Source organism: Ictidomys tridecemlineatus, chromosome 9, assembly GCF_052094955.1.
Source record: "Ictidomys tridecemlineatus isolate mIctTri1 chromosome 9, mIctTri1.hap1, whole genome shotgun sequence".
Lineage (NCBI taxonomy): Eukaryota > Metazoa > Chordata > Mammalia > Rodentia > Sciuridae > Ictidomys > Ictidomys tridecemlineatus.
Window position 1 is genome coordinate 145,494,002 of NC_135485.1, and position 20,496 is coordinate 145,514,497.

At 49.4% G+C, this 20,496-nt stretch overlaps 1 long non-coding RNA gene across 1 annotated transcript; it reads right to left on the bottom strand.

Moving 5' to 3' along the window:
* Positions 1–12,275: 12,275 nt before the first annotated feature.
* On the bottom strand, positions 12,276–20,217 carry LOC144366959 (uncharacterized). Its single transcript, XR_013426179.1, has 2 exons — positions 17,959–20,217; positions 12,276–17,143 (listed from the first exon to the last, which is right to left on the bottom strand). It is a non-coding gene; the product is annotated as an uncharacterized LOC144366959 (long non-coding RNA).
* Positions 20,218–20,496: the final 279 nt, after the last annotated feature.

Here is a 20,496-nt window from a genome sequence, read left to right on the forward strand (position 1 = left end):
CATGTCTTACGCTGGTGGAAGTCTGATCTGAAGCAAGTTTAGGTACAAAAGATACCTGAAAAGATGCCCATGGAAAGTCGTTTATAATGATGCATTTATAAAGGAGACAATTTATAAAGTTCAAAGATGGATTTATTCACATATTAATTCAACAAAGTTTTTGGCACATACATAAGGGGTCAGATACACTTCTGGGGATTCGGTGGTAAATTTTTTAAGTCCCTTGCATGCCAGGAACTTAAAGACAGTTGGGGGGGAAAAACGTGAACTTTCTCTGGAAGTGTGAAAAACAGAGAACAGGGTCAGCGAGGCCACTGAGGGACAGGGTCGGGGAGCATTCAAGGTGAACCCCAAGGCTGGGGCCTGCACCACTGAGTGAGCTACACAGGGGACTCTCTAAGAAGGAAAATGTTATTCCCCCCCCCCCTGTGTTCTATCCCTGGGAGGAGGGAGGCCCAGAAAAGTTTAAGCAAGTCTGGAGAAAGACAAAGAGGAGAGGTGTGCCTGACTTCCCGGGGAGCCCAGAGGAAACCAGCACTGGAGGAATTCCACAGACGCAGAACAGGGGCCGCAGACAGGGCCTGGTCCAGGCCCCCACGGGTGGGGAGAGAGTCTCCAGCACCAAAGACAAGCTTCTGAGGAGGAAGAGGGAGGCCCAAAGGAGTCTGGTGGTCCAGAAAAGGGGGCCAAGAATCAGCTGTGAAGGCCGGAGGGCTGGTGTCCACGCAGGAATGGTGACCACACTCAGAGGCCAGCAGGTGCCAACAGAGAACAAGGCCGGGCTGCGACTGGGAGTCTCCTGCCCACTGAGGTCCTCGCACAGCTGTAGACACCACCTCTGTCCAACAATGAAGGCAGAGGAGCCTGGGTGGAGCTGGCCCTGAGTGCCCACTGGGGCCGTTACCAGAAGAGACAGACCTGCCACCGGAGGAAAGGGCGAGGGTGGTGGTGCAGGGTTAACGTTGCTCCTTTCCTCCTCCTCTTCCTTTCTTCTCTACTTTTTGCACGCTGGAGCTTGATGCTGATCAATCCAACCAAGATCTGGAATCCAAACATCGTCCAAGTGGTCTCGCCCTGGACCTGGGAAAGGCCCCTAACTCCCTGGAGCGCTTGCTGGACTTGCACCTGGCAGAGTCGGAGTCCACCGCGTCAGCATCTTTGGGACTTCCCCAGGAGATGACGCCATGACATGGGCGACTCTGCAGCCCCACGCCCTCACCCACCCACCACACCTCCAGCCACCCTCAGGGGCAGCGTCTGCTCCACTGTGCTGCCGGGGCCATGTTCTCATGGGAGGAGACTTTTATGACTCAATATTTGAAGTAAAAAATAAAAGACTGGTTCATAGGAAGAAGAGTGTCAGTATCTGCAACCCCAACTAAAGGCGCTGTCACTTCGAGATCACCTTCCCAGCTCTGTCTAAGATGTCCCTGGTGAGGAGGATGAGCGGGAGGCTATCAGGGTTCGCAGAAATCCCCGTGAAAGATACCCAAATGTTTTGGCTCCAGCTCAGTCCTCACTGGGAGGAGGTGAGACATGTCCCTGGGGCAGAGTGGTCTCCACTTACATGTTGCAAATCTGGGATTTTGATTTTTCACTAAGTCCCAAGTAAATTTGTGACTATGCACAAACCCCCCAGAGCCAGAAGCACCTGCAAAACTGGACACCAGAATGGCCATGTCTGCCTCAGCAGCCAAGCTCATCCCCATCCTGGGATGTCCTGAGGCAGGAAGGTAATGGAATCTTCCAGAATGCCACCTTGAAAATGGCCTTCGGGCACTAAGAGCCCTGGAAGTCAGGTCATAACACAATGGCAAATCCCAAAGCCACCAACCCACTCTCCTACTCCGTCGTCGCCAAGCCCTGGCCCCCTTCACCTTCTGAAAGGAAAGGTGAACAGTTCTCAGAGCTTTGGTTTCCTCTCTGAGTAGGTGACTCTAAAACCTCATCATCAAAACTGGAACGAGAGGTCTTTAGGTTCATGCGGATAAGCTGCAGTTTCCCCAGAGCCCACTGCCATCTTCCCACCACATCTAACAGTGAGGATGCTCCTGCCAGGGCACACTTTAAGAGGAAACAGCTTACTATAAAGTCTTAAACTCTTTTTCCAACCTTGAGCAAGACATTCGACATGTTGAGTTGATGTGGAGTGGAGTGCAGGAATTTTCTTGGGTTGAAATGCATTAGCAGCGAGTGCTGTACATAGAGGATCCATCCAGCCGAACATTATATATATATATATATAATTTTTCATATGCCTATTTCTGAGCTCCTGAGAAAATGGAAAATATGCCTCGTAGCTCTGATACAGCTATCAGGAATCCAAAAACACTTTGCACATATACAGCACAGTCCTTAGGAGTGTTCAGCCATGCACCACCGAGCTTGTAGGACCCTGCCAGCACTCTGCCGGCCATGAGAGCTGCGTGCTGTCCTGAGGTCCCACTCCATCACAGCCACAGGAAGCTGCACATGGGGTCCTAGAGTTTGTTTGTGGACTTGTTCTTCAAGAACACAGCTCTGACTTTTCCTTTAAAGCCAAATAAGGACATCAAATTATAACATTAGCTTAGAGACAGATGAGCAGGAAATTCCAAGGCTGAGTCTCTCCCTGCAGTTTTAACTTTCCCATGACGGACGGCTCGGTCCTACATGTGCAGCTTTGTATAAGAGTCAGCTTCCGACCTCAGTCACACTTGTTTTGTTTGTAACTTGCAAATGTAAGGGAGGGCAAGGAAGAACCCAAGCCAGGCCAGATCCACAGCCTGGAAGGCAGACTGGAAACAGATGGGAGGAGAAGGCTGTGGAGGCGCACAGAGCCGCGACTGGAGGAGAAGTGCAGGCGTGGACGGAGGTGTGAAGGAGTGCGCATCTGCAGCTACAGATTTCTCACACGGCGTCTTCATCTACTTCTCTCCAGTGACTGCTCAACAACAGTTTGAACCACATTTGGGTTTATTATTATTATTATTTATAGAGAACAGGAGCATTTGGTTCTCTTTGATTCCACCTCTTGCATATAAATCTTGCAACCAGTTATTAAGTGCTTGCGAAGCCCTGGCACCTCATAAGTTGTCAATTATGTTGGGCTACAGTGGGCTTCCTGGGAGGCAAGGACTCCGCGCGGGAGCACTGGCAAAGAAAGCAGGCAGGCGGCCTGACGGAGCCCGTAAGAACCCCGGTGGCTGCTGACAAGGGAACAGAGCTGACAACTAAAGCCCTCTAACCCAGAGGGACGGGGGCAGCTGGGACACCGGCCTTGTTGAAGGAAAGGATGCTTCAGACCTAGGCAAGGGGGAGGGACAGACCCGGCATAGAAGATTGATTCCTAATCCCGCTGGGAATGAATCATACAGAGGAACGTGGCTTTAGCCACAGGGTCTAGGCAGGAAGGGCCAGGGCAAAGCTGCTGGGTACACCCCCTCTTCCATCTGAGACGCTGCAAACTGGACCCTGTTTGAAGGGTCATTTTGGTACAGCCACCGGAGACATGGAGAAATATGAAAGAGGAAAAATTTACTCAAAGGGCAGGGCACTGTTACCTGGGGAACAACTGTGACTGTAAGTAATACTCAGTGTTGCTAAAGATGTGGTAAAACTGGTCGTACCCACCTATTACCGGGCTGCATCAGTCAATACAATCCTTTTGAAAAATTATTTAAAAATATGTATCCAAAGTCATAAAACTGTTAATAGCTGTGGTACAGAATTTTTTTTTTTTTGGTCATCTACCCGAAAGAAATACCCTAAAGATGGAAAATTTTCTATGCAGAAATATTTATGACAATACTAGATATAAAGTGAAAAACACACAAAAAACCAAACATCCAATAATAAAACACAACTTAGGTATAAATTATAATATATACACTTACTGAAATGATAAGGTACCCATGCAGATCCTATAATTGACATGAAATAGTCTACCCCCACCCCTCACAAAAACGATTGAACTTTAACCACGCTTTTGATAACTTCCAATTTATAGGAGGGAAAAACTAGATTAAAAGGAACAAGTTAAACTGCCCCCAATTAAGCAACCCAGAATCATGGAATCTGACCTAATGTCTTCAGCAGCTGCGTGATCTGGGAGAGCAAGGGAGGAGCTGGTGGTCACCACCAACTGCTCCAGATGTGGCTAACGTGGCTTACATCTGAACCCGTAATCTCCTTTACTATTAATTTTAAATCCACCTGTAGCCAGAGGCTACCATGTTGGATGATGCCCTCTTAGAGTTCAAGGACTTGAGAGACACACAGCCAGAGGCATTGTAGGGTGATTTTGGCTCCCGAAGCCAACCAATGAACGCCACGGACGTGAACGAGTGTTTCAAGGAAATTCGACTGTGGCCTGAGTTAGGCGTTGCCTTCATTAATCAAGATGGGGGGACACTAAAATAATCATTATAAAGCACTCTCATTAAGGAGGATGAAGTTTAATCAAGAAAAGTAAGAATCAACTAAGAGGTTTTTACAGAGCCAGGCCAGAATCAGGCATGAATTTTTTGAAAGCTGTATATTTGGGGTATAGTTATCTGTTTTCTTTCATTACAAAAAGTATAGATGAAATCACTCTGTCTCTGAAGGTAGACTGTCCAAATGTCACAATGTCACGGTTTCCTTTAAAATGCTTGTGCCGAGTGAGAGAAGACAGAGACGGATGAGGTGTTGAGCCTGGGCGGGGCTCTGTGGTTTCTTCTTTCCTATGTACACTTGAAAGATTCCCATAACAACTTCTAGCATCCCCCGTTACAAGGAAAATGCTCATGAGGACCAGGAAGTGAGAAGGCAGCGGTGCCACCCTCCTGGCCCCACCCTCCAGGGCTTCTGCCCCCCTCACGAAGGGTCCCATCAGGTGGTGCAACAGGCCACTGGCGGGGACATGCTGGCGACGGTCTGCTGAGAAGCAACGCACTGGAACGGAAGCCCGTCCTGCAGGAGGGATGTCACATGTGCTGAATTGTGACACCTGAGTCCAGCCTGGTGGCAAGGAAGGTTTTTCCTGCCAACTTCATGCTCTGGACACCTGAAGTTCTGCCTCTCAAAGACAAGCCATCTTCCAGGTGCATGTTTTAGGCTGATGATAAACAGCACAGCCTGGTTAGACAAAGTGCATGGCACGTCAGACAATCTCACCTCACGTCAAGGTCATCTTGGGAGAACACAGTGCCACAAAGGACGGGCCCTGGATCGCGGGGACTGTCAGGGTTTCAGTGCTGCGCGACACGGCCTTGGGTTCCCTCCCTTGTCTCTTCAGGGTGGTTCCCTGATGTCCTCAGGGAAGCTCCTGGGAAGTCACTTTGACTGATAGTCTTACTGTCCTTCCCCTAATGACCACCCAGCTCCTAAGTTGTGGCTTCTCGTTGCTGTGGTTTTGAAAACTGTGGGACTATTCATGCTGCAAGTATGAAGTTGAGGGTGAGCTTCTGTATGGATTTATGAATGGCTGTATCCCCATCCCTCTCCACAGGTGATCTGCAATTAAAAGAATCCTGATTTTTGAGGAAATTTGAACAAAAGAAAAATAAAAATAGATAAATGATAAAGGAAAGGGTGGACAATACAGAGCCTGAATGCACTTCAGCCCTCTTGTTGCTAGCTCTAGAAAATGGAGTTCTGGGTTGCCTGGAAGCCAAAGCAAACATGTTAGTTACAGGATCGCCACGCTCAGGAAATAAAAACCAACCCCTGACACAGATCTCGCACTGCCACAACAGGGGAGTGTGGTGGTCCTGTTCTGCTGATGCAGGGCTGCCAGAGCCCAGCCCCCCACTGATGGCCGTGTTCCAGACATGGATGTTGATGGCCACCATTTTACAGAGAGACCTATTTCTTTTAGATGCTATGGATAAACTTTAAACACCTCTGGCCATTAGATTTAGTTAGTTCTCAACCCTAGCCCTGTTGCTAACTTTGTTTCATGAGAAGAGACAAAGAAGTGTTATAATTGGAGCTCTCTATAATCCCCAGCTTCCACACCCTCAATCAAAAGATTGACCGCCAGATTTTAAAAGAAAATTTGTAAATCTGTAAATGAGCAGAGTGGACTGAAGGAAGGGATGCTCTAATTTGCACAGTAACTAGGAGATATTCTTTCAGATCCCTTCTCTGAAGTGAATTTAATCAAAGTTCATTCATGAATTTCAAAGCAAATCCACCAGCCCACTACTTTACCTTCCCGTTAGGTCCCTAACAACAGGGCTTGAGGTCGGTTCTTGGCTCTAATTCTTTTCTTTGCAGTGTCTACTGTATGTGGAGAATGTTTGCATGTTTGGATTCTCTGAATGACACAATGAATTCCCTCCATGATACCCCAACACAATTGCTCAGCTATCAAGGAAAGCTTTTTTATCCTGCTGAGTTCAAAGTTCAAAATTTATTTCTTAGCTTAATGCAATGCTAGTACAAGTGTGTTTAATATATTCATTCTAAATGCCATCAGAGGACGGTGGTGTCAACATTTTGGCTTTGTTTGGACAGCTTTTGTGCAAGTGCAAACACTAAGTGTATGAAATCTAATGAGATTAGGCGCTTACTGCAAAATTAAAGGCAGGCGACAAGACTTCAAAGACAGTACCGCGGTGCAGATCCCCTGTGTATTTCTTGGGCCATTTCAGCAAACCAAAGTTTGAGAATCCCCTTTACCAAAAGACTCTCTTCATATGGATACTTGATATTAAATGCCTCCTAAAGCCCACGTGATTTTTTTTGGGGGGGACACTAAGATAATCATAATAAAGCACTATCATTAAGGAGGATAAAGTTTAATCAAGACAAGTAAGAATCAACCAAGAGGTATTTATAGAGCCAGGCCAGAATTAGGCATGAATGTTTTAAAAGCTGTGGATTTGAGGTATAGTTATTTGTTTTCTTTCATTACAAAAAGTATAGAAAACAATAGAAATTTTGATTCTAAAACAAGATTACAATAAATGTTCTGAAGGATTTACTAGGACCCAGTCTATTCTAAATATCTGTATGAATGAAATCAATGCAAACCACAGCCTTATGAGATTGGTACTTAGTCCCAAGTAACAGAAACCTAAAGTATACTGAAATGGAACTGTGGTCTATTAAACTAGAGTATAGAACCAAAATCGGTAGGAGATATAAGCTGAGAATCTGAGCAAGAAAAAAGCCTTGTATCTAATCATCAGCATTTTTAACTTCAACCAGAGAACTGTCCACAGAGGGACTGATGAGCAGGTCTACATTACCTAAGGATCCATCCGTGCTTCTGGGCGAGGATCGCACTGTAAGAACCTCACTGTGGCAATGCAGGAGAGCACCCACTAACAGCCTCTCCTTTCCCAGAGAGAGGGAGAGGAGGAAGTAGGAGGGACCTTCACAGACGCTCCAAAGCAGCAGACAGTGCGTGTCCAGAGCCGCCCGGTAGTGAGAGGCTGGCTGGAGGAAACTCAGGTTTGGAGCAAGCAGTCAGTTTCAGTTTGGGAACGTAAGTGTTAAATAGAACCATATCGATTGCCGTCTCACCACTCCTTACCTGCTCAGTAACTGCATGTGGTGCAACATTATGTTTTTGAGAGATTCCAGTGGAGAGTCGCTGACAGTAGTGCTGTCTTGGATGTGTGTCCGTTACACCAAGAGCCTGTAATACGGCATTCGGTGCTTCAGGCCCCTGCCACAGCTCTCAAATGGTGCTCCAGCACCTCGCAGGCAGACGCAGCAGGAAGGGGACCCGCAGCCAGCAGACAGAAGAGATGGAGCCCAGGAGCCAGGCCTGCTGGCGCACCTGGTCCCCAGAATCCAAGCTCACTGGGTCCCAGTTTCAGTAAAAAACAGACGCGTGGATTCTATCTCCTTTGCCTTGGAAAACACTGCTCTCCTCAGATGGAACCGTGTCCCCCAGAGATAAAATTCTCTTTTCTCCCAAGAGAAACAAAGAGTGTTCAAGAAATTTCAGTGCCTTTACAGCAGCTCACCCCTATTCGCGGCCCATGCTGAGTTGTGAGGTAGACTGTCGTCAGCTAGGTGACTGATTAGCCTCGTCACTTCTGCCTCTCAGTCCCCAAATAGCTTAGCCTGGCCCCAACCTCCAAGTGGCAACGAATTTCCCCTTCAGGAGTTCCAAAGCCCTGGTAAATGAGAGGTCACTTTTTCTGTTCATGAATAGAAGAGGGAAATCCTGTCTTTAGCTGGAGCCACAGAAAAATATTTGGTGGGTCACCAGAAAACACCAGAGAGGACAGTCCATGCCCTCAGAAGTCGTCCACGCGCTGCGGGCAGCTGGCTCACGGGGAGCCCTGGGCAGAGCAGGGAGAGGACAAAGTGCTCTTTCTCCAGCTCACTGCAGAGAGGGGACGCAGGTGGCCTCTGACCCTGTGACCGGCCGGGAGTGGGCACTCCCTGGGAGGAAGTCTGGCTCTCACAGGAAGCTCCTGTGGTGACGATGACGAGGATGGCTGTGACCCACCAGGGTGGCAGCTGGCGCCCTGGGAACCGTCCGTGGTTCACCTCACTCTGACGACAGGCGCAGCCTCAGCCTCCTCTGAGGAGGAGCAGGTGAATCTGAGGGGGAGGCCGGGAGGGCGCTCTGGCTGCCTGGGGGGGCGGCCACCCCCAGCTGGTCCCTGCCCAGTCCTCCCCAGGAGGGGCCAAGGGGCGGAGAGGGGTGAGCTGGGCCTCCAGTCCCGCACAGCTCCAGCTAGGTCTCACTCTTCAGGCTTTGGCATGTCACTTGCTGGGGACATCTTCCCTGAGGTCCCAGCTATCCCAACCCACCCATCTGCTCTCAGGAGCCCTAACTTGCGGATCCTCGTAGCCCTAAAACCCCGGTGGCCCGTGGGTTCTGGGTGTGATTGCGTCTTAGGAGCTATATATTTTCATGTAATGTCTCCCTCTGCTCCTCCTGAACTTCAAGGCAGCAAGAGCCATGTCCTTTTGGTCACCCCTTGAGCACAAGGGAAGTGTCCCACCTGTTCAGTCACTAGACAAACACCCTCTCGAAAAATAATTCTCTTTGCTAGCCAGCACTCTGTTTCTCCAGGGCACTGAGACCTAATGGCCACTTAGGTCTCTGAAGACCCCAGGTGCTGCTGCAAAACAGGACGCAGAATGGGGCAGGCAAAACTCGTTTCAGTCACAAAGGACAGCATGTTGGCCTACATGTTCACACCGGATTCAGTACCATCCACTCTAACACAGTGCCCCAGTAGAATTCCCACCCAGCAGCGCCATCTTGGTTGGGTTGCCTCCCACCCAGACTAGACCTGGCCCACGTAAAGGATCAGAGGAAGGCAGCTCCGTGTCCCCAAGGTAGACCCAACCCCCTTTCTGGAAAAGTCATGAATAATCCTCCTACTGGTTATCTAAAATTCTGCCCTCACCCTCAGAAGGACCCACCCTTTGTTCCGGTTGAGAAGTTGATCGGTGAGTTTGTCTCCCTGCTTCTCCTGTTTTACAGCCAACAGGACACCTTTCTTGTCTGCTCAAACAGCGCTGGATCTTGTCATGGGTTCCAAATTCCAAGAGGGAAAATGGATCCAGTTTGGTGTAAGAAATTGGTAACATGAGCAAATGAAGATTTGCACCAAATGTTTATTACTATTCCATCAGCTGCCTGTCATGTTGGATTTTCTGGAAATGCCACAGAATAAGAATTGGGGCCCTTTCCTCTTTGAGGCAATAGAACTAAGAAAGGAAGCAACCAACGTATCTCTGGTCTGTGAAAAGAGAATGGTGAATACAACCAGCCTTTCCCAACAGAAAGCCACTGGTAGGGAGGGCCCATCAACCTGGACAGGCAAATTGGAAGGCTGAGGAGGAAGTCAGCTTATGGAGCCTCAAATTCAGGCTTCAATATACATTATCAAAACTGTTGCATAATAAAGTGACACAATAAAGTTGTGAGATGATTTCAGAAGTAAAATCGGTTCAAGCAGCAAGGTGAAGGCCACAATCAATTAGGAAACTAAATAGTCCTGGCTTGATTGAATGAGGGCCTCGGTTATCCTGGCTGGAGTGGACATGGGAGAGCAGGAATGGCTTCTAAGAGACCAGGGAAGAAGGACCGGCCTCCCTGGGTGAGGGAGCACAGCCCATGGAGCCCTGGAGGAATGCAGGGCATGGTAAGAGGTGTCCCTCTCTTCTGCCCCAGCTCTCTGGGTGACCTTGAACAAACCACCTCCCCTCCTTGGGCGCTCTCTCAGGTGTACGACAGCACTAGACCAGCCCAGCGTCAAGAGTTAGCGTTGAGCTCCGTTACCAGGGAGTTAGTAAAAGTCATTGACTGGGGGAGCCGAAGACTCGTGTTCGTGTTGGATATTGTGACAGAATGAGGTACGCCTCTTGGTCATTGTCCTGGCTTCTGAAACAATGTCAGGCCCACCAAGGCCAAAAGGAGCGTCTTTTCTCCTTCATAAGCCCTTTTAACCACACCTGAGTTTGTTAATGAGGTGACTTTGGGACAGCCTGTAAGCAAGGATTGGGGGTGGTGGCCAGGGAGCCAACCATGATCAGAGGGTTTGGACTTGTAGCGCCACCCCAGATCTCCTAGGAGGGAAGAGGAGCTGAAGGTAGAAGCCATCCACACCCAACATGAAGCCGGCCATGCTGCATGATCAAGTTCCTAAGGGAAGGGATTCGGGATTCAAGGAGTTTCATGTTGGTAAGCATCTTCACCCCAAGCCCCATGGGGAAAGAAGCTCCTGTGCTTGGGACTGTCCTGAACCCTCCCTATGTGTCCCTCCATCCGCTGTTCCTCTGCATCCTAACAGATCTAGGATAACCACATTCCCTGGGTTCTGGGGCCATTCTGGAAAACTCTCAACTCTGGGGAGGGATCCTAGAACCTCTAATTTGTAGCCAAATTGGACAGAAGTCATGGTAAGCTGGGGACCCGCCACTTGGTCCTGGTGTCTAAAGATGGGGAGTAGGTGGATAGACGTGAGCAAGGAGGTGGGAAGAACCCAAGCTCCGCTCTGGGTGGTGTGCCCTGCTGCCATCATGCTGCGTAGGGACGGCGACCTTGTGGTCAGGCAGCCTTGTCAATCTGGAGAAAACAGATGTGGTCTCTCTGGAAAACTTCCAACATGGCGAAATGGGTGTGGGTTCCCCAAGCCATGGCAGGAACCACGGTAACCCCAGAGGGAGGTCGCCGTAGGCAAACCAAGTATGAAAACTCATTTCCTCTGCTGGAGGCGGCCTGCTGCACATGTAGGGTACTTCTATCCCGCTAAATCCTCCCTTCATGCTCGTTCTAACTGGGTCTCTGGACTGGCATCTCTCTTACCCTCCACCCATAGGGAGGGGCTGAGCCTGGACAGGGGTCTCTGCCTGACTCCAGGCTATTAGAGCAGAACAGATTAAAGGGTAGGATGCCACAGAACCAAAGGCCAGGTTGACATGGAGGAGAAAACCCCACGTGGTGTGAGGAACGTTAGAGTGTAAAGGAAGAACCAGGAGGTTTCCACTTGAACTTCTTGGGTTCAAGGTAAAGTGAGACCCTGAGAAGAGGGAGTTGTGCCTGGGAGAGGAGCAGGCGGGGACGAGATGGAAGAGGCAGGGCCTGGTGGCTCAGCCACAGCGATGGACGGTGGAGAAGAGGAGATGGTGGTGTAGACTGTGTCCATCCACGGAACCCCGGGCACTGGGGCCTTAAGCCTCCCTGGAGACCAGGGTTCCTTTTGGCTCCAGGACAGAACTTCTGACACGACCTACACTGTCCCTTCCTTATTCCAGGCTGGTAGAGAACGGAAGTCAGTAAGATGGGTCAAGGAGCAGAGCGTTTCGTCCTCTCTCAGTCCTCCAGAAAGTCGCAAAGGCTCTGAGTCACCACGGGACACCATGCCCACTGCACCCCAGCCCCTTGCCTGCCACTCCAGGACCTTGCAGAGCCAGAGGCAAAGCCGACCGCGGGATGCTTCAGTGCTAGTCTTTGGGAGACCCCTGGTCCCTGTCTTTCAGTGCAATTCTCTTTGCCAGTAGACATCGGGGCTATGAAAAGCCTATGTGCTACACCTTTAAAATTCCCTTTGCCCTTAGCTGTGAATAGGGTTCCACTGTCTGCTGCCATCCTACCAGAGAGGGAGCATTGTGTCATCGGACAAAACTTGCACCCTTGAGCGACTGAGAGCTCGGTCTCCTCTAATGATCCCCAGGCAGGCGAACACTGCCAAGGGCACACACATACACCAGTCCTCCTCCAACTGCACACGGGAATGCAGAGTGCAACAATCCCAGCACCTGACCGCCTCCGTCCAACATTCTGGAGTCATCAAACTTAATTTCCCCTTTGTGCAATAAAACACCAAGAGGAAGCTTTAATGGATTGTATTGTGTAACGGTTCTATAAAAATAGCAGGCCAGCACTGGAGCACTTCCTTCCGGCCCCAGTAACCTATGCTGAAAGGGTACACACTGGTTGCCCGGGCAACCATGAGAGATGACACTGGGGGGAAAAACGGCAACAAAAGGACCATTTTTTGGCTCCGTCAAATGAGGTCTGGTTTCAAGCTTGTGATACAGTGAATACAGACAGCCCAGCACAGAGAGGGGGACACACTTAGCGATTCTGCTCAGGCACCAGGAGGCTTGCAAAGCGCCCCTGCTTCCGGGTGTTTTTCTCTCCCTTCTTCAAAGAGGGGGAAATGCCTTCCCCAAGAAATTTTATTTTTAATTTAAAGAAAGCAAAACCTTTGATTGTATTTGAACTGTGGCCATCAGGAAACAAGGTTCATTTGACTCTTCCTAAGAGCTCAAAAAATAATTTCAGTTTCTTTCAATTGTCTTTTCTTTTCTCTCAGCTCGCCTGGGATCTGCTCATGCAGGAAGCAAGTCGTTTAAAGGCAATGACCTTTATAAATAAAAAGGGAATCAGGGACACTCAAGCAATGATGCATTTTAAAAGTGCATAATAACCATTTCTGGGATCCCTCTTCACCACGAACATCAGGGACGTGGCTTCAAAAGATCATGATATCCTCTCTCCTGCTGCACTGAATGAGCACCCCTCAGGTTCCTTAGCAGGTCACCATCCTCACGGGCACTGCCTGACACAGTGGGCTGCCATTTTAATTTCAGAAAATTGCTTTTCTTGATCCAGTGGCAGACGGTTCCATGAGATGCTGACAGAGACCCAAACAACATTCCTCTCACAGGGAGGAAGTGGACCCTCAGAGATTTATCAGCATGGTTTGGAACCTCTGGAAAATAAAATCAAAGCTGAATCAAAAGCGATCAAGCACAAATATTTAGTATAAAGCAGCATCAATAGCTCTTTCAAAGTGATTCTTGAAATCGGAGCTCATAAATATGTAATATACTTTTAATCTGAAAGACCTGTTTAAATCCCCAGAGAGTAAAGGATTCATTTCAAGATTAGGTTCTCAGCAGAAAGCAGGCCCCTCTGATCAAGTGGGGATAAAACCCGGTGAAGGCAGGAGGGAAGCATGGTGTCCCTGCAGGCCGTGTGGCCATCCTGGGCACTGCTGGGCTGGACAGGCACAGCCAGGGCAAGAGCTAGTTGTGCCTTCCGAAGAAAAGACCCCTCCCCTGTGCTGTCCCTGCGGCCCCCCTGCCGCTTCACAGGGAATGCAAACCCTCGCTGCATCTCGCTGTCATTTGCTTCGTGGCAACTAACCAACATCCAGACCGTCTACCTGGACCAAAAAGAAATGGAGATTTAGAAATTAGGCATTTATTTCTATCAATGCATGTGGCCAAACTGGAGATTTGGGCATTATCGAAGGCAAAACTGCAGTCCTTCCCCACAGAGCAGTCTAATCATCTCTATTATATACGGAACAGATTAGGAGGGATTCATTTTTTTCCTTGGATTTTTTTTATTTTTATTTTTTGGAAACAGGGTCTCACTAACTTACCCAGATCAACCTCGAACTGGCAATCCTCCTGCCTCAGCCTCCAGAGGGGTTGGGATTACAGGCATGCACCAAGTTACCTGGCAGAAGTGAGGAATTTTTAAACCCGGATGCTGTGGAAACACAACATCATTCATTCTCCAAGCTGCAGACACACACTTGGGTCCCTGTGCCTTGGGGGAGCGTAGGCAGGGTGATGTGTTCCAATTATCAATCTTCATTGTCCCATTACACCAAGGGTTTTGAGTTCAACAGGACTAACTTGTAGATAGCTGGGGTTCATCCACACCTTTAGTTTGACCCTGAAAAAGGTACTGAAACAGATCTGGTAAAACAGACGTATAGCCATCTTTTGTAGAAGCTCAACTCCAGGGTAGAAGCCCGACCCAGGAAACACAAGTGTGTCTGGCTTGCGTCTCTGATCCAAGATTTCAATTTAGTGATGCTTAAGTCCATGGCACAAAATAAAGCACACAGAAGTTTCAAAGCTTGGTACCTGCCATTAAATCTAAGTCCTTGTCAGGTATTGAAGGAATGCTACATAACATGTGCTAGGATCCGTATTTCCCAATCGAAGTCCTCACTCAGCTTCCCGGCTTCCTGCACAGCCTTGGTCAACCTCACCCACTACTCACCAGTGATGCTATTACCCAGGTGGCCGCTCCTCTCGGAGGCTGCAGAGTTAACAGTGCCATGTCCTCATGTATCAAGGACTGCTACCACTTCTCAGGTCTTTCAAAGATGGCCCTGGTGGCTAGAGGAGAGGGCAGAGGCTGTCCTGGAAACACAGGTGAGTTTGAGCATCCAGAAATGAGTGGCCGGAGGAGGGAGGGGGTGAGCCAAAGGAATCCAGACAGTATGATCCACAGCATGTTCCAAGGATAATGGAGAGACTGAGGGCTTGGAGGAGAAAGCAGGTTTGCAGAAGAAAAATGGAAAGCAAGACAGGAAACACTATTATCTGCATTTATACAAAAGAAAATATGGGTCATACCACATGCTGGATTAAGTTACAAGAAAACCTGGATATCGTTTTCATGTGACTTGGAGCAAGAATACTAACTTTTCCTCCTTCTATTTCCTGATCTATAAAACAGAGATTAAGATACTAAGAATGCCAGGAGTGTAGCTCAGGGGTGGAGCCCTTGTTCACCACTCTCAAGACCCTGCGTTTGGTCCCCAGAACTGGCGGGGTGGGGGAGAAAGTAGCAATGATGGCATCGATTTACAAGACATCCCAAATAAATACTGGCCATCTCACCCTCTACTCACTTACGGTTCACTTTCTCTTTGTAATAGTTCCCATGTCAGTTTATTCCGTTGATTCTGGGAGGATCAGACAGTCCCCAGGGCAGCCCATGGCCATGGCCTTTAAAAGATCAACTCAAGTAGACACCTGTGAACTCCCCCAGTGTCCAGGAGGGGATGCCTGAGAGAGCAGGGCTGCCCCAGGTCAGGCCACCCCACAAGGCCAGGCCCTTCCTCCAGGACAGGCTCCTGGAGCAGCTGGACCCCACTCCGCCGACGGCAGCCACTCCCCACTGTCCTCAAGGGCCCCCGCCAGGAGGGCCTGGGCTTCCCAGGAAAGACGCAGCGAAGCTCCTGCTCCCGACCTTGGCGCTCGGCCAGCACCCCCACAGAAGGGAAGACTCCCCTCTGCCCTCCCCTTCAGAGGGTCTTCAAGGCACACCAAGCCCTGGCCCCAGAGAAGGGCACATCTGTGGCCCCCATCGTGGCGTCCACTTCCAGATCATTTCTGTGACTGGAAAAGCCAGGCTTGCATCTGGGATTGTGATTCTGAGTTGCTGGAGGAAGGCAGTTGTCACATATTGTTTAAAATTTGTTGGATAAAAGGGAATTTCTTCCAAAACATCAGGCCAAGCGTGTGATGTAAATTTACTGTCTATAAATTTACAATGTAGCAAGGGAAACTGAGCACAGTGTTTCAATTGGTCAGTGCCACAAGAAACGTTTCCTACAGCAGTGAAAAAGTGTGTGGCATTGTGTTGAATAGAGGTCCACCCAAGTGGGGAAATCAGATGCTCTTCTTCTGGGTGAGTCTTCCTTTTATGGCTCTCCTTCTCTTTCTGTTCATCTCTATTTTTGCCAACTTTTCTATTAAAACAATATAAATGCTTTACATAATTTAGAAAAGAAAAAGCAAATAAAATGTTGGTGCTCCAACCTCAGACCATCAGGCAGGGACGATTGTGGGCTGTAACTGCTGAACACCCAGAGCCTCCCCTGGCCTCCTGCTGCCTGGGTGGGCTGGCTGCAAGCATGCTCCCAAGCAGAGCCGGGACCCGGTGCTCTCCTCCTGAGCCACTTTCTACTTTGCTGTTCAGTTCTGATCTGGAATGAGCTCTTCCCCTGATAGTTTCAAGGCCCTCTCCCCTTGATGGTGGCCCTTGCTAAAAGTCAAGGTGAAGTTTTTACTAATTATTTATTTTCTGATACTGCATATTGAATTCAGGAGCATTTAACCACTGAACCATATCCCCAGCCCTTTTTTGAGTTTTATTTAGAGATAAGGTCTTGCTAAGTTGCTTAGGGTCTCACTAAGTAACTGAGGCTGGCTCTGAACTTCAGAGCCTCCTGCCTCAGCCTTCAACTTGCTGGGATTACAGATGTGTGCCTCGGCATCTGGCTATACATGGTTCTCATTTAACTGCACGTTCTGCTGTGCCAGGGAGCAGACCCCAGGGCCTCACCCTTGAGGAGAGCACTCTCCACTCAGCTACATCCCAGCCTTTTTATTTATTTATTTATTTATTTATTTATTTAGAGACAGGGCCTCACTGTCTTGCTGTGGCTGAGCTGGAACTTGTGACCCTCCTTCCTCAGCCTCCAAGAGCCTGGTAAATGTGGCCTCCTTAAAGGCACAAGAAGTTCTTAGTTTCTAAGATACAGCTTCAAGTCATATTACAAGATGAATGCCTATTTTACTTGGCAAATAACTATTTCATCTACCCAGCTCCTCCCCCTCGAAGGTTTTCCCACCCCAGAAGTGGACCCAGTCCACCAACAGTCACCTGCATGAGTGCCCAGGGCCTCCTGTGCAGGGCGCACAGCAGAACCCAGCTGCAATCTCGTCTTTCCTGAACAAACCACTGCTTCCTCAGTAGACTCTGACATGCTCGAGAATAAAGAATTAGGTCACCGTATCTTTTGAATACCAAGCTGTCACAGCTGGTCACTCTTGCTCACTGGTGCAGAGCAGACTTAGGCAGAGAATATTCTGTCGGTGTTCCGGCAGAGAGGAGTCTGCCCACTTCTGGAAGGAGCTAAACTGTCCCGACCTGGAACTAAGTGGTAGGAAAAATAAAACAGTCCAGAATAGCCAAGCAATTTACCCAATATCCTTTTTTTTTTTTTTTAAGAGAGAGAGAGAAAGAGAGAGAGAATTTTTTAATATTTATTTTTTAGTTTTCGGCAGACACAACATCTTTCTTTGTATGTGGTGCTGAGGATCAAACCCGGGCCGCACGCATGCCAGGAGAGCGCGCTACCACTTGAGCCACGTCCCCAGCCCCAACCCAATATCCTTTTTTAAAAAAGAAGGGGACATGTTCTTTAAGTGGTGAGATTCTTTTGAATAAACCAATTGTAGTTTCATGCGGTTTCTCTGCAATTCGTTTTCACTGCATTTATTATAAAAGAACATCTGGAAAAATCTGACTTTTAAGGGTCCAACTCTTCTTATCTCTGACTTGTTGGCTGTTTGTTATCATAAGTTAGCCACATTTTTTTATTAAAGGTAACCATAATAGAGTTGGTTCTTGAGAAACAGAACAGGGAAAAATTAAATCATAGGAGGAAAAAAGATTCTATCTTTTTATTATTAACAGAGCATGCAAGAAGTAAACCAGAAAATGCCTTGTTAATTAGAATTGCTTCCAAGTAAGAATTTTCCAAAGGATCCATGGCCTCAGTCAGGACTGGTTCTTAAATTATATATGTTTACATGTGCTGTGGTATTTTTTTAAGTTTACCAATAACCCCAAAACTCTGGGCACATATACAAAAAAATAAAATAAAATAACCCACAATTAAATTAGATTCAGCGGTAAAAAGAAAATGTAAACCTTAACTGTCCCATAAGAAGAGGAAGAAAACTCACCCCTGGAGGGAGAAAGAATGCCAAACCAGAACTCTGTGCGCTTGTCCCCGGGCCTGAGTGTCACTAACCACCATGTCACCTTACAGAGCCACACGGATGGCAGCAAGCCCAGGAATAATCATCCTGCGAGGCCAGTTAGCATCTTCCTTCAAACACAGGAATGACCTGCAGACTAGGTCCCCTCCTCCCTGCCAAGCCCAGGTCTGAGGCCACACCCTCGCCACTTCCTGTCCTCAAGCACCCTGGCCAGGAAGACCTTGGGCCGACAGCCACATGGCCCTGCCAACCCACAGCTCCCGCTTCCTCCTCAGACCTGGTCATTTCCCAGAAATGCAACCCAGGAGCACAGGCCCGATGGGAGGGGCGGCCCTGCTTCCCAACCCCTCGGGGGCAGCAGATCCACAGCAGCCACCTCTCCAAGACGCAGGCCAGGGCTCGCCCCAGAGAGCCCAGAGATAGAGCCCTGGAGGAGCACGGACCACACAGGCTCCCGGGGAAGGCTGAGCCAGCTGCAACAGGACTGAGGACTGGTGGGATCGAGGAGTAGGGCTGACAGCTACAGACCAGAGAAGCCTGCTGTGGCATTTCCTCGAGTGCCCCAGGCGGAGGACGCAGGAAGGGAAGCCTGGAGAAGCAGAATGGCCTCTGATGAGAGGTGACCTTCTTACATCTCTTCTTGGAATGCCAGGAAGAACGCTGCTACTTGATTAAAGGGTAATAAGTGCAATGGTGTGGCAGGCGCATGCCTTGAGCCCAGGGACTCAGGAGGCTGAGGCAGGAGGATCGAAAGTTCAAGGCCATCCTCAGCAAGCTGGCAAGACCCTATGACAAAAATTTTTTTTAAAAAGGCTGGGGATGTAGCTTAGGGGTAAAACACCCCTGGGTTCAACCCCTAGTACCAAATAGATAAATAAATACATCAATGTAACTAAAGCTGGCTTGGGGAGATGCTCAGGAAATGATATCACTTGATCAGTCACTCTGCCTCCCTGAGCACCAGCCATCCACCAGGCCATGCCAGCTTCTAGATTAGGAAGATTGTAGAAGTTTAGGAACATTTCTTCACATGTCACATGGGTCCTGGAGATTCAGAATCAGCAGCAACTGGAATTTACCAAGGACAGTGAGCTGCACCCCACCCCCAGCCCCCACGCATCCTGGCAGGTCCCCTGAGCCTGCCCCCAGCACAACACAGGGAGGTGACTCCCGAAGTCAGTGGGGTGACCAGCTGTCACAGCTTCGTCACAGGCTCTCGATGCAGACTCCTTTCCATTTCCACATAAGCCTCAACACCAGTCACATGCCAGTGTTTAACCTCCAGACCTCACGATAATCCATTCCTAGCTCATTATTCTTCTTCCGCTATCAGGAATCCCGCATCAGAAACATGGGTCACCCTTCCACACACTGCCTGGCGTCTGTTTCATACTGCTCTGCCACACCGTCTCCATCGTCACTCAGATGCCTCCAGGAGGGTCCGGTCCACACCGGGGGACGGTCTCCACTGTGGCTGGGTGTGGGATTCACTGCAGATGGGTGGTATGATTGTTGCAGAGGTCACTGTGAATGCAGAAAGGAAATCACTGCAGATCTTGTTCCTTCACCCAAGTTACTGATGAGAGATGTTAAAACCACTCCTGTGCCCCGGGGTGCCTCCCTCCTGGTCACAGGGCCATCAAAAGTGCGGGTTAAAATGGGTACCAGGTTTAGCTCTGCGGTCCTTTAAGCAGAGAGGAGATGCTGAGTTGTGCTGGAGTAAAAGGAAGCAGAAATGCTTCCTTAGCCTTCACAGCCATCCACGAGACTGGCCCCCAAGATCTTCCTCACTTTTTAATCTACCAGACTGTAGAGATGGCACAGTAACCGGGACTCGGTCACCCAGATCTCACCCAGCACCACTGCAGTGGCCGGGGGTTGAAGCCACCCCTGCCTCTGGTGTTGGGCTGCGCAGGCGGGGAGAGAAAGGGAACACGCAGAAAACAGACGTGGAAGTCACTGTCCTCAGGCCTTGGCCCGCCTGGTGTCCATCTTCCAAGCCCCACCAGATTTACAGTCAGAGAGGGAGCCGGGGGCTCGGCAGGGGGCGGAGCTCCTGTGGCGGGTTCTGAGGCTCCCTCTGACCCAGGGACTTTCTGCCAGGGAGTGGGGGGAATAAAAGGTTCATTTAGCTGGTCTGGGCTGTCCTTGGACTTCCAGGCAGAACAAACAGCCCTGGCCCTGCACGCTGGCCCGGCGCCAGGCAGACACCGGGATGCAGCCTGTTTATCAGACAGCACGTTGTCCCGAGCAGGATGTGGGCGGCCTCGGGAACAAGCAGTATGCAAATGAGCTTCCCAGAGACCCAGCGCCCTCCCCCACAGGCTCCCTCCAGGGGCTGCTGGCAGTGGCCTCCTGGAACAGAGAGAAAGGAGGGAGAGGAAGTGTCCAGAACTAACCGGATCAGCCCAGCATCCCCACTCAAGAAACACACCACAAAGAATGCACTCCAGCCACCACTTCCCCCAAAGAAAACCATTTGAAAAATAGGGTTTTAAAATA